At 44.6% G+C, this 10,321-nt stretch overlaps 2 non-coding genes across 2 annotated transcripts; both read right to left on the reverse strand.

Annotated features, from left to right (window-relative positions):
* Positions 1-1,639: 1,639 nt before the first annotated feature.
* Positions 1,640-1,729, reverse strand: trnap-ugg (transfer RNA proline (anticodon UGG)). The gene is given in 2 exon segments: positions 1,640-1,675; positions 1,694-1,729. It is a non-coding gene; the product is annotated as a tRNA-Pro (tRNA).
* A 1,305-nt stretch (positions 1,730-3,034) lies between these two features.
* trnap-ugg (transfer RNA proline (anticodon UGG)) lies at positions 3,035-3,124 on the reverse strand. The gene is given in 2 exon segments: positions 3,035-3,070; positions 3,089-3,124. It is a non-coding gene; the product is annotated as a tRNA-Pro (tRNA).
* Between the last annotated feature and the right edge of the window lie 7,197 nt (positions 3,125-10,321).

The raw sequence follows: 10,321 nt of genomic DNA on the forward strand, positions 1-10,321 counted from the left end.
CACCTCACTGTCGATTTCATGTTCCAGGTTACAGCAAACAGTGATGTCACTGGCTGAAGGAATTACTCATGTTCCATCTAAACATGGCATTTTGCCCATCACAGGTATAAAACAAAAACTGAAATGAAAATAAAGTCCAAATTTAATATAAATGAGTGAGGTTAAAGTGCAGGCAGACACCTTCCCTGCTGGTCTAGTGGTTCGGACTCGGAGGATTCGGAGTTTTCACTACCGCGGCCTGGGTTTAATTCCAGGTCAGTGAATGCAACTCTATTGCTGTCGTGCAGCACATGAATGAAGAGGAGCTGAAATTACTTCCGACTCGAAAACAGAGGTGGTACTTGTGCCTCTTTGATAAATAAGGATTAAATTTCCATCCCATTCCACAATCCTGCCAATTGTACCGAACAACTTGTATTTACATCGTCTCTGCTGGCTCCTTTTGCCCAAGTGAATAAGATGCTTTCTGCTGCATTAAATCTGAGCCATGGCATGATCGACCAAAAGTATTTCATGAAATTTAAAATAAATCAAATGAAATATTAAAAACAGCGGAATACGATCCCACACCTCCACAAAACATCAGTTCAGTGCCTTGGACCAAAGATCAAATTTACCAGTAGAAAAGGAATGCTGTCACGGTTGCTGTTGCTAGTGGACAGAATCGATGGAGAAGGAGTGGGTCATATTTCCCTTCGACTCTCCTCCACCACGGAATAAGATCACGGTGGATCCCACGTTCAACACCAATTTGCCAACAAATCCCGAATCCCTTAATTCCCTTTGAGTTCAAAAAAATTATCCTTCTCAGTATTCAATATCCTCACTTGTTCTGGATCCGCAGGCCGTTGGGCTACAGAATTCCAAGCATTCACAAGCCTCTGAGTGAAGAATTCTCTCCTCACCTCGGTCCTAAATGGTTGCCGTACTATCCGGATATTGTGAGCCCAGTTATAAACACTCCAGACTCGAGCAAGAGGCGGGGAAGGAGGAGGGGTGTAGGGGGGAGGGGCGGGGTGCGGTGGAGGGGTGTAGGGAGGCGAGGGGGTGAGGCGGGGGGGGGGGGGTGGGTGGAAACAATCTCTCAGCATGTACACTGTCAAACAGTCTCGCCGTTCCAGACTTTTCAGTGGGATCACTTTTCATTATTCCAAACTCTAGAGAGAACAGGGTAATTACAATGAATCTCTCCTCCGAGGGCAACTGTCTCATCACAGCAATCAATCCAGTGAATCTTGGTTACACAGACAGCAAGAGAAGAGAGGGAAATAAGAGCACAATATGGAAAGTTGATAGAGGTACAGAGAGAGTCTGAGAGAGTGAAAAAGACAGATCGATACACAGAAACAAAGATAGACAGTGCGTGGGGGAGTCAACCACATCGTATGAATGAATAACAGTGCACACAAAGCCAGCGGCCGGAACCCACAAGCATTGGCTCCTCTGAATCGTTGACTAGGGATAAAGAGAATGTCCAAAAGAAGCGTCAACTTTTGAAAACATCTTGAATTACTTGTGAGTGCGTTGTGCAATTAGATCCCCTGCATTGTCAGTTTCTCAAACGAAACCGCAGGGAAACTCATCCAGCAGAGCACACGGTAAAGAAATAAACAAGACTTTGCCATCGCAAACAACAACGGGGCTCGTCCGGGATTTGAACCCGGGACCTCTCGCAGTTTTGCGACTCACAACACCCAAAGCGAGAATCATACCCCTAGACCAACGAACCGCTGTTGACAGAGCTGCTCAAATACGGATATTATATTGTCACACAAATCTGATCAGGCAGCTGCAGTGAAAGTTGGAAGCGCTGGAAACACTCAGGAAGTCAGGCAGCAAGTGCGCACAGGGAAAGGACTCTCTTCTTACACCTCGACAACCTTTCATTTAAGCTGGTAAAGTTTGGAAATGTAGGAAGGTTTAAACAAGTGAAAACCAGGAGCTAGGAAACACAACAACAGGAAAGGGCCCTGATTGGGGACAATTCAAAAGAGATAAATGAGCAAGTACTTTGTGGTCCATGGCCTGAGCGTCAGGAAAGCAGAGTAATACAGAATGTTTGCCCTCTTTTTAGGTCAAACCAAATAAACAAACTCAAATTAAGTCAGGACAAAGTAAAAGGGGCAGCTCCCCAAAAAGGAGGGGAACAGCCCGAACAGAAATCAAAGTACAAAGGAAACTTAAAAACATCAAATTAAAATGTGATTATTAGGGTCAATAATGCACCCCAACCGCTGCGGTGCCCAGCGGGCGCGGAAGGCGTCAACCCCGCCCGTGGACACCGCATGCTCCCTCTCCAGGGACACCTGGTCGTGAACGTAGCCGCGGTAGAGGGGAAGACAGTCAGGATGGACGGCCCCCTCGATCGCCCGCTGCCTGGACCGGTAAATGGCGCGTTTCGCCAGGCCCAGGAGCAGGTTCACGAGGAGGTCGCCATCCCGACCCTCCCCTCTCCGCACCGGGTGTCCGTAGATCAGGAGCGTGGGACTGAAGTGCAGACAAAACATCAATAAAAGGTTCTTTAGGAAAACATAAAGGGAGTGCAGCCTAAGACACTCAACATAGACATGGTCCACGGACTCCACAAGGCCGCAGAAAGGGCAGTCTTCGGAGCCCGTGAACCAGTGAATCCTATGGTTGTGCGGAACGGCTGCATGCATCACCCTCCACCCCAGGTCCCCGACGTAATTGGGGGAGATCCCTCCGTAGAGGGACCTCCAGCGGGGACCTCCGCCGCCCGGCGGCCACAAGGCCCGCCAAGGTGTATCCGGGCGACAGGCGAGGAGGCGGTAGTGGAAGGTGTGCAGCAGCAGCCCGCACAGGAAACGCCTCCGCGCGGTAGAAAAAGGCACGGAGGGCATTTCCGCGAGGCGGCTCAGGCTGTGGGGCACCTTACCCTGGGAGGGGGGTTGAGGCTTTGGGCCAATGTGGAATTCCGCCCGAACAGGGGAACGCTCGGGCGGGATCCCACCGCCCGCCTGCCAGAGCACACGGTAAAGAAATGAACAAGACTTTGCCATCGCAAACAACAACGGGGCTCGTCCGGGATTTGAACCCGGGACCTCTCGCAGTTTTGCGACTCATAACACCCAAAGCGAGAATCATACCCCTAGACCAACGAGCCGCTGTTGACAGAGCTGCTCAAATACGGATATTATATTGTCACACAAATCTGATCAGACAGCTGCAGTGAAAGTTGGAAACGCTGGAAACATTCAGGAAGTCAGGCAGCAAGTGCACACAGGGAAAGGACTCTCTTCTTACACCTCCACAACCTTTCATTTAAGCTGGTAAAGTTTGGAAATGTAGGAAGTTTTAAACAAGTGAAACCCAGGAGCTAGGAAACACAACAACAGGAAAGGGCCCTGATAGGGTACAATTCAAAAGAGATAAATGAGCAAGTACTTTGTTGTCCATGGCCTGAGCGTCAGGAAAGCAGAGTATTACAGAATGTTTGCACCGCAGAATGAGATCATGCACAAGACCTTTGAAGCAGTCACGTGTGCTGCAGATAATAGGTAACCGGTGGTTGTACTGCACAACGATTACAGAGGAACTGCAGTGATGAAGTTGGTGGATTTTGGGAATTGAGAGGAACATATGAGCAGCTTGTGTGACTATTTCACGTCATTGCCGCTTTCATACTGCAGCGAAAAGTCATCGTTGTTGTCACTGAATGAAAAACTAACTTATGTTCTACCTAAACAGAACATTTTGAAAGAAAGACTTGCCTCTGGTGGAAATAGATCTGAGATGAAATAATGAAATATAAAATGAAGTAAATTAGATTAAACATCCAACGTATTAAAAATATTGGAGCATCCAACCTATTAGAAATATTGGTTCACAGCAAGTGACATGAATTGATGCTGTGATCAGAGATATAGAACTGGAACCCACCGTCACACCGAGTGAATCCGCTGTCTGGTTAAATGTTGATCACAGAAAATGTTTGACCATCTTTCACAATGGAACGTACAGGAACTCAGTCAATAAGCTGTCTCCACTCACAAATAACGGAACGCGTCAATTTCATCTCGCAACTTTAAGCCTTTGCCATCTTATGTACATTCATTATGAAGATTTATAAAGTAAGTGAATAGAATGTGTGATGTTAAAAAAACGTGTTCACGCCCTTGGCGTAAGCACAGTCACGCACACAGAGGAGCAAACATAAGCATACACCACGCGAGACAGAGCACTAAGGAGCGACAAAACGGAGGGCTTGTATTAAGGCAATGTAGCTTCGGGGGAGAGCATTTGACTACAGGTCAAGACGTTTCTGCATTCAAATCGAATGCCTCCTTCCGCGCTTAATTGATTTTTTTTTCAATTAAAACTGCCCGTAATTGACTGGAAAGCGCTTTGTTACGTGCGGTTGTCGGGAGAGGTTCTATATAAATGCAAACATTTCATGATCTTCAATCCCAGTCCTCTGTTACTGTCAGTAGAAACAGTCTGTCCCTCCCTGCTCTATTAAAACGGCCCTTTTCCCATGTTAGGAGAAGGGATTCACCATGACACACAGCAACACTGCGGGGTAAAATAGGAAAATATGCATGTTTAGATTTATAAACGATGCCATCGTTTGGTCCTTCTGCGTCAGGTTTGGTGAAAATTGAATTGGCGTCGAATTTGCAGCCAACACGCTGACACCCTGATTTAGGATGCCATGTGGGCTGCAGCTGTCTCAGTTTCCGTGGCGCAATTGCGAGCGCGTTCGGTTATTAACCGGTTACAAACAACGTCGCTGAACGTGGGGCTCGAACCCACGACCCTAAGATTAAGGATTTCATGCCCTACCGACTGAGCTAGCCGGGCACATGGGCAAAAGTGCTTTCAATAACCTAAAATGCATGGAGACAAATATGGTTTTTCCATCTCGTGTCTCAGCTTGTTCTGACTTCAAAGTTTGCAATTAATCGACCGACAGAATCCCCAAAGTTCCTATCCATTCCTCTCAATCATCAATTACATCATTCACATCTTCCAATTCTTAGCTTCACCTCTCTCAAATGTTCCAAACTCTTCTTACATCATTCACCTTTTTTTTGGTTCTTAATAATTGAGGGGGGGGGGGACATTCTCTCTCAACATTTACACTGTCAAACTGTTTTCCAGTTTCAGACTTTTCAATAAGATCACTTCTGATTATTCTAAACTCCAGAGCGAACATTAAATCTCTCTCCTCCCAGGAGAAACGCAGAAATCAATCCAGTGAACCTCGGTTACATACAGACAGCGTACGAATGGAGAGAGCAAGGCGCAAAAGACGTCAACGTAATAAAAACACAGTCAGAGAGACTGACAGAGTCTGAGGGAGATATATAGAGACAATGAAAAACAGAAATAGCGAGTGGGGTGCACATCCACAACCCATGAATGGATAACAATGTACACACAGCCAGCTGCCTGAACCAACAAACATGGGGTCCTCTAAACTGGTGAACAGAAATAAAGTGAATGGCCACAAGCATGTTAACCCTTTAATGTCTTGGTTTTCTTGTGTGAATGTTGTGTTGATAGATTACCTGCACTGTGTGTCCAGGTGCTCAAACCAAATCCCATGTAAACCAATCCCACCGTTTGCACTGCAAATACATTTATAAAACATATGATTTGTCCAATACGCAACAACAGCTGAATGAGGGCTCTGGCCCGGCATGTGACCCCAAGATCGCTCGCACGTTTGTGGATGTTAACACCCTCGGCCCGAAACATACACCTCGTCCATCGAAGTTGTTCATTGAAGATATTTCCATTGCCATCCAAAGCTGCTCAGCCTTCTGCAGAGAAAGGTGAAAATGCTGGAAAAACTCAGAAAGTCAGACAGCTTGTGTACACAGGAAAATAAATCTCATATTTTAGCTCCATAACATTTCATTAACACTGGGAATGGTTAGAAATGTAGTAAGTTTTAAACAAGTGTTATCCAGCAGCATAACAAGGGGGGAGGCATCTGGCCGGGTGTAAATGAGGAGAGATTAAATGAGGGAAACAAAGAATTTTAAAGTAATTACACCACAGAATGGGGATATTCCTAAGTCATTTAATGGACTCAGTTGTGTTGTGGATGAAGGGGAACCTGTGGATGAAGGGGAACCTGTGGATGTAATGTACGCAGATTGCATTGGAGCCATAGTGATGAGTTGGTGGGTTTTGCAAAATTGAAAGTTGCACTTAGGAAGATAGAGTCAGGAGTAGAAGTGGCAAATTCAGCGCTTCGAGCCTGAACCGTCATGCAATCAGTTCATGACTGATCTCTCCCTGTTCTCAAATCCACCTCCCTACCTGTTCCAATATCCCCTCATCCCTTTTATTATCAGGAATATATCTGTCTCCTTCTTGAAACCATTTAAAGATTCAGAATCCACCGCGTTACGGGGCAATGCATTCCACAAATTCACGACTCTCTGCGAGAAGTCGTTCCTCCTCATCTCAGTTTTAAATCTACCGCCTCTCAACCTATATATTGGATCTGTTGTTCTCGATCGCCCCATAAGAAAAGAAACATCTCGCCTACGTTTACTCTTTTCAATCCTATTTAGAAGTTTATGTACCCTGATCACTTCAGCATCTTGTGGGACTATTTCACCTCACTGTCGATTTCATATCCCAGCAAACACAATCGGTGTTGTCATTATCTGAAGCAGTCACTTATGTTCGATCCATTCTGGACATATTAAGGGATATATAGTAAGTCATTTTGAAAAATACAGTTCACCCGTGACCCTGGGAGTCCAGTGGGTTGTATTCAGTACTCCCCAGTGTTGTTTGGTTTCAATTCCCGCTCAGGAAACGATTATTTATAGCTCTCAGCAAACTATTAAAGAATAACCTGATTTACTAGCTAATCGAAAGCAGATCTACTATTACCAGTCGAGTGAGTTTTGCGAGTCTGCATTACTGGTGGAAATGTCACATGTGCAACAGGTCAAGAACAAGTATAGTCGCAGAAAGACACTGATAGGCTGCAAAGCGCTGACGATAGAGATGGTGATGTATGGTTACATTTGGATGGTAAATTGGTCAGATTTTAGCGTTTACACTGAATTATTAAACTTTTCCCTCACTCTGCAACGAAAATATTTGGAAAAGCTTCTGTCCAGTTTCGAACCGTCGGAAGCAAAAGCAATAACTGTGCGTCAAGTGCCTGTTGTTTGTTGTCCTTGACTGAATACATCACTGTGGTGGAAATGGAAGGTGCCATTTTGCAAAAGAGACTTGCTTGTGATGAATGTGGTCTGGCGCAAAAATTAAAATAACAAAAGCAGCGTGGATAAGGAAAAATTGTATAACAGGCTGGTCTGGTGGTTAGAGTTTGACACTTCCACTGCTGTTTAGATTACAGGTCAGGAAATGAAGATCTGTTGCTCTCATCCAAGCCGTAAAAACAAATGTCTGTTATTGCTTGGTGGAACATATAAAACATAATCTTTCCTCGTGTCCTGAAGTGAAAACTGAGCAAATTCAACAGGAGGTTTTCATGTAATTTCTGGCAGGATATTGGGAACAAGACAAGGTTAAGGACAATTTAAATGATGCCGGTCCTTCACTGTTTCCGACTGGATGTGATTTCTGTTTGTTACACAGTTCAGGACGAATTGATTCAGTGAAGAAGCAGGCTCAAGCCAACTGATGGGCTTTCGCAGTTCCTATGCTGCTAATGAATTTCAGTAACGTTTTCCGTAAAGGGCTGGATGTTTAACGTGGTCGCGAGGCGGAGCAGTTTAAACCAGTGGTTTACCACCCAGTGTATGTGCAGCTGTGAGTTCGAATCCAGCTGCTGCCAGAGTGGGTTTAAGTTTTGGTCTCTGCAGCTGAATTCCAGCTGTTCAGAATGAATGCAGTAATTTGAGCCGTGTCGATTTTGGCAGGAAGAAACAGGAGAAACAGACCAATGTAAACAGTTGTTGAGGTAAAGGAGCGTGTGTGGAAGGAGTGGAGCAAATTAGTGCTGATGTTGGAATCGGAAACAAGAAGGGAAAATGCTGAAAAATCTCAGCAAGCCTGGCAGCATCTGTGAGGAGAGAAGAGCTGAAGTTTCGCATTGAGATCAGCCTTGGTCAAAACTGGGGAAGGATTGGAGTTGCTCCGATAGAGAATACAAACGGGAACACAGGGTGAAAGGCTGTCTGCTGATATAAGTAACAGGATCGCAAACATTGAGTCTGCAGTCACGGCCCAGGGGATGGATTGGGATTTTCTAACTGAGGCTCAAATCCTGTCATGTCGCTTCCCGTCATTCCTCATTGTGACTTATTTTTATTGAAAGTAATTGAAAATAAAGAGATGATCAACTGATTGCAAATCTCCCACATCAACGTCACTGAGAGTCTAGTGATCAGGATCGGCGTCGTGACGCGGTTTCAATTCCCACTCACGGAGTGAATAACTTCTTGCTCAATTCTTCATTTAATGAAAACACGCCTCACAGGGTCTGTGAAGGGAGCAACATCTAATTCCTCCAGCTGGATGAACTTGCATCGGAGCTGGAAAAGTCAGAGATGTAACATTAACGATAAACTCTGAAGAAGAATCACATGACACGCACAACATTCATGTCAGATACACACACAGCACACATGTCAAATCATGTCACTTTCAAGTTGTGTCTTTTAACTTCCTGCTCTCCACTTCAGACATTTCCACATTCATCAAAAATTCCGACCTCAAACCCCTTCCTGTTCCTCAATCCACTGATAATGCTACACATATTGCAGGCAGCCTCTAGTATTTGACTCCGTAGCTCAGTGGTTAGAGCACTGGTCTTGTAAACCAAGGGTCGCGAGTTCAATACCTCGCTAGAGCATGCACGTAAGTTTCATCTAATCGAAGTTTTCGGGTAGAGGCAGACAACGGGGGAACATAACAGAGGGCTTTGATAACTGGATGGCAGATCAGGTGCAATTTTTGCAGAGCGAATAGATATTCTCTTCTTCGTAAAAATAGAAAGAGCAGAACGTATTTGAAGAGCTGAAAATGATACTGAGAATAGAATAGATGCGTTTGTACAAGGAATGCATAAAGTTAATACGTTGGTGCAGCAGATAATTGGAAGGGAAATGACATTTTGGTCTTTATTGCCGGCAGACTGGAGTCCAAGAATAACGAGGTGTTGCTGCAGTTGCACAGGGTTTTGTTGAGACCACATGTTGAATATTCTGTGCAAATATGATAGTCACATTAAAAAAAAGATATGTTTGCATTGGAAACTGTAAAGAGAAGGTTCACCAGATTGCTCCCTGGGGTGAGGGAGTTATCCTCTGATGAGAGGCTGAGTAAATTGTGCTGCAATTCTCTGGAGTTTCGAAGAATAAGAGGCGATCTCATTAAACCTGCACAACTCTGATTAGGTTTGATAGGATGGAGGCTGTGAGATTTTTTTCTGCTGGTCGGGGAATCTAACCCAGTGCGGCCCAGATAAGAGGCTGATCATTTAGGGCTATGATAAGGAAATATTCCTTCACTCAAAGGGCTGAGAATCTTTTACATTCTCTGTACATGACAGTTAAGTATGCCCCACCATCGAGCACATTTAATTCTGGGAAACAGGTATCTAGTCCCTTGGGGAATTCAGGGATCTGGGGAGCTGGTGGAAAAACTAAGTTGCAGCCCAAGATCAGCCATGATGGTATTGAGTGGTGGAAGAATCTCGATGGACCGAGTGGTCTGCTCCTCCTCCTATGATTCATGTCAGAATAAAAACAGAAAGTACTGGAAGTTCTCAGCAGGGCTTGCAACAAATGTGAAACAAGGCATAGAGTTAAGGTTCTGAGTCCAACATGACTCTTTTCAAACCAGTAACTGAGTTTGAATTATAACAATTAGCAAAACATCGAGACTAGGAATTGAATTGGATCCAGGCAGCGAAAGCCCTGAGTTTAAACTGCTGCATTATTTCTGTTGGAAAATTGTTCAGAAAAGTGTGCTGCCAACTGAACGGGTGGAGGTTTGAGAGCACCCCGAGACAAAAAACTTATTGATGTTTCTCCTTATATTCCCGACGTAGAAACACTTTGTGTCTTTCTGCAACAGGGAAATAGTGTCCAAACCTTGCCAATCTTGATGTTATTCAGTAAATTGTCATACAAATCGATCTATGAATATTCATTTAAAATAAAACGAGATACATTGGATCATGCTGCTGTACTTTTCCAACCTATTAGAAATATGGGTTTACAGTAGCTGATAGAAATTGATGCTGCGGTTGCAGATATAGAACTGGAACCCACCATCACAACGAGTGATTCCACTGTCTGTTTAAATGTTGATCAGTGAAAATTTCAATCATTCTCTTCTGTGTCACTACGGATAGTGA

The sequence above is a fragment of the Mustelus asterias genome, unplaced genomic scaffold (assembly GCF_964213995.1).
Source record: "Mustelus asterias unplaced genomic scaffold, sMusAst1.hap1.1 HAP1_SCAFFOLD_96, whole genome shotgun sequence".
NCBI lineage: Eukaryota > Metazoa > Chordata > Chondrichthyes > Carcharhiniformes > Triakidae > Mustelus > Mustelus asterias.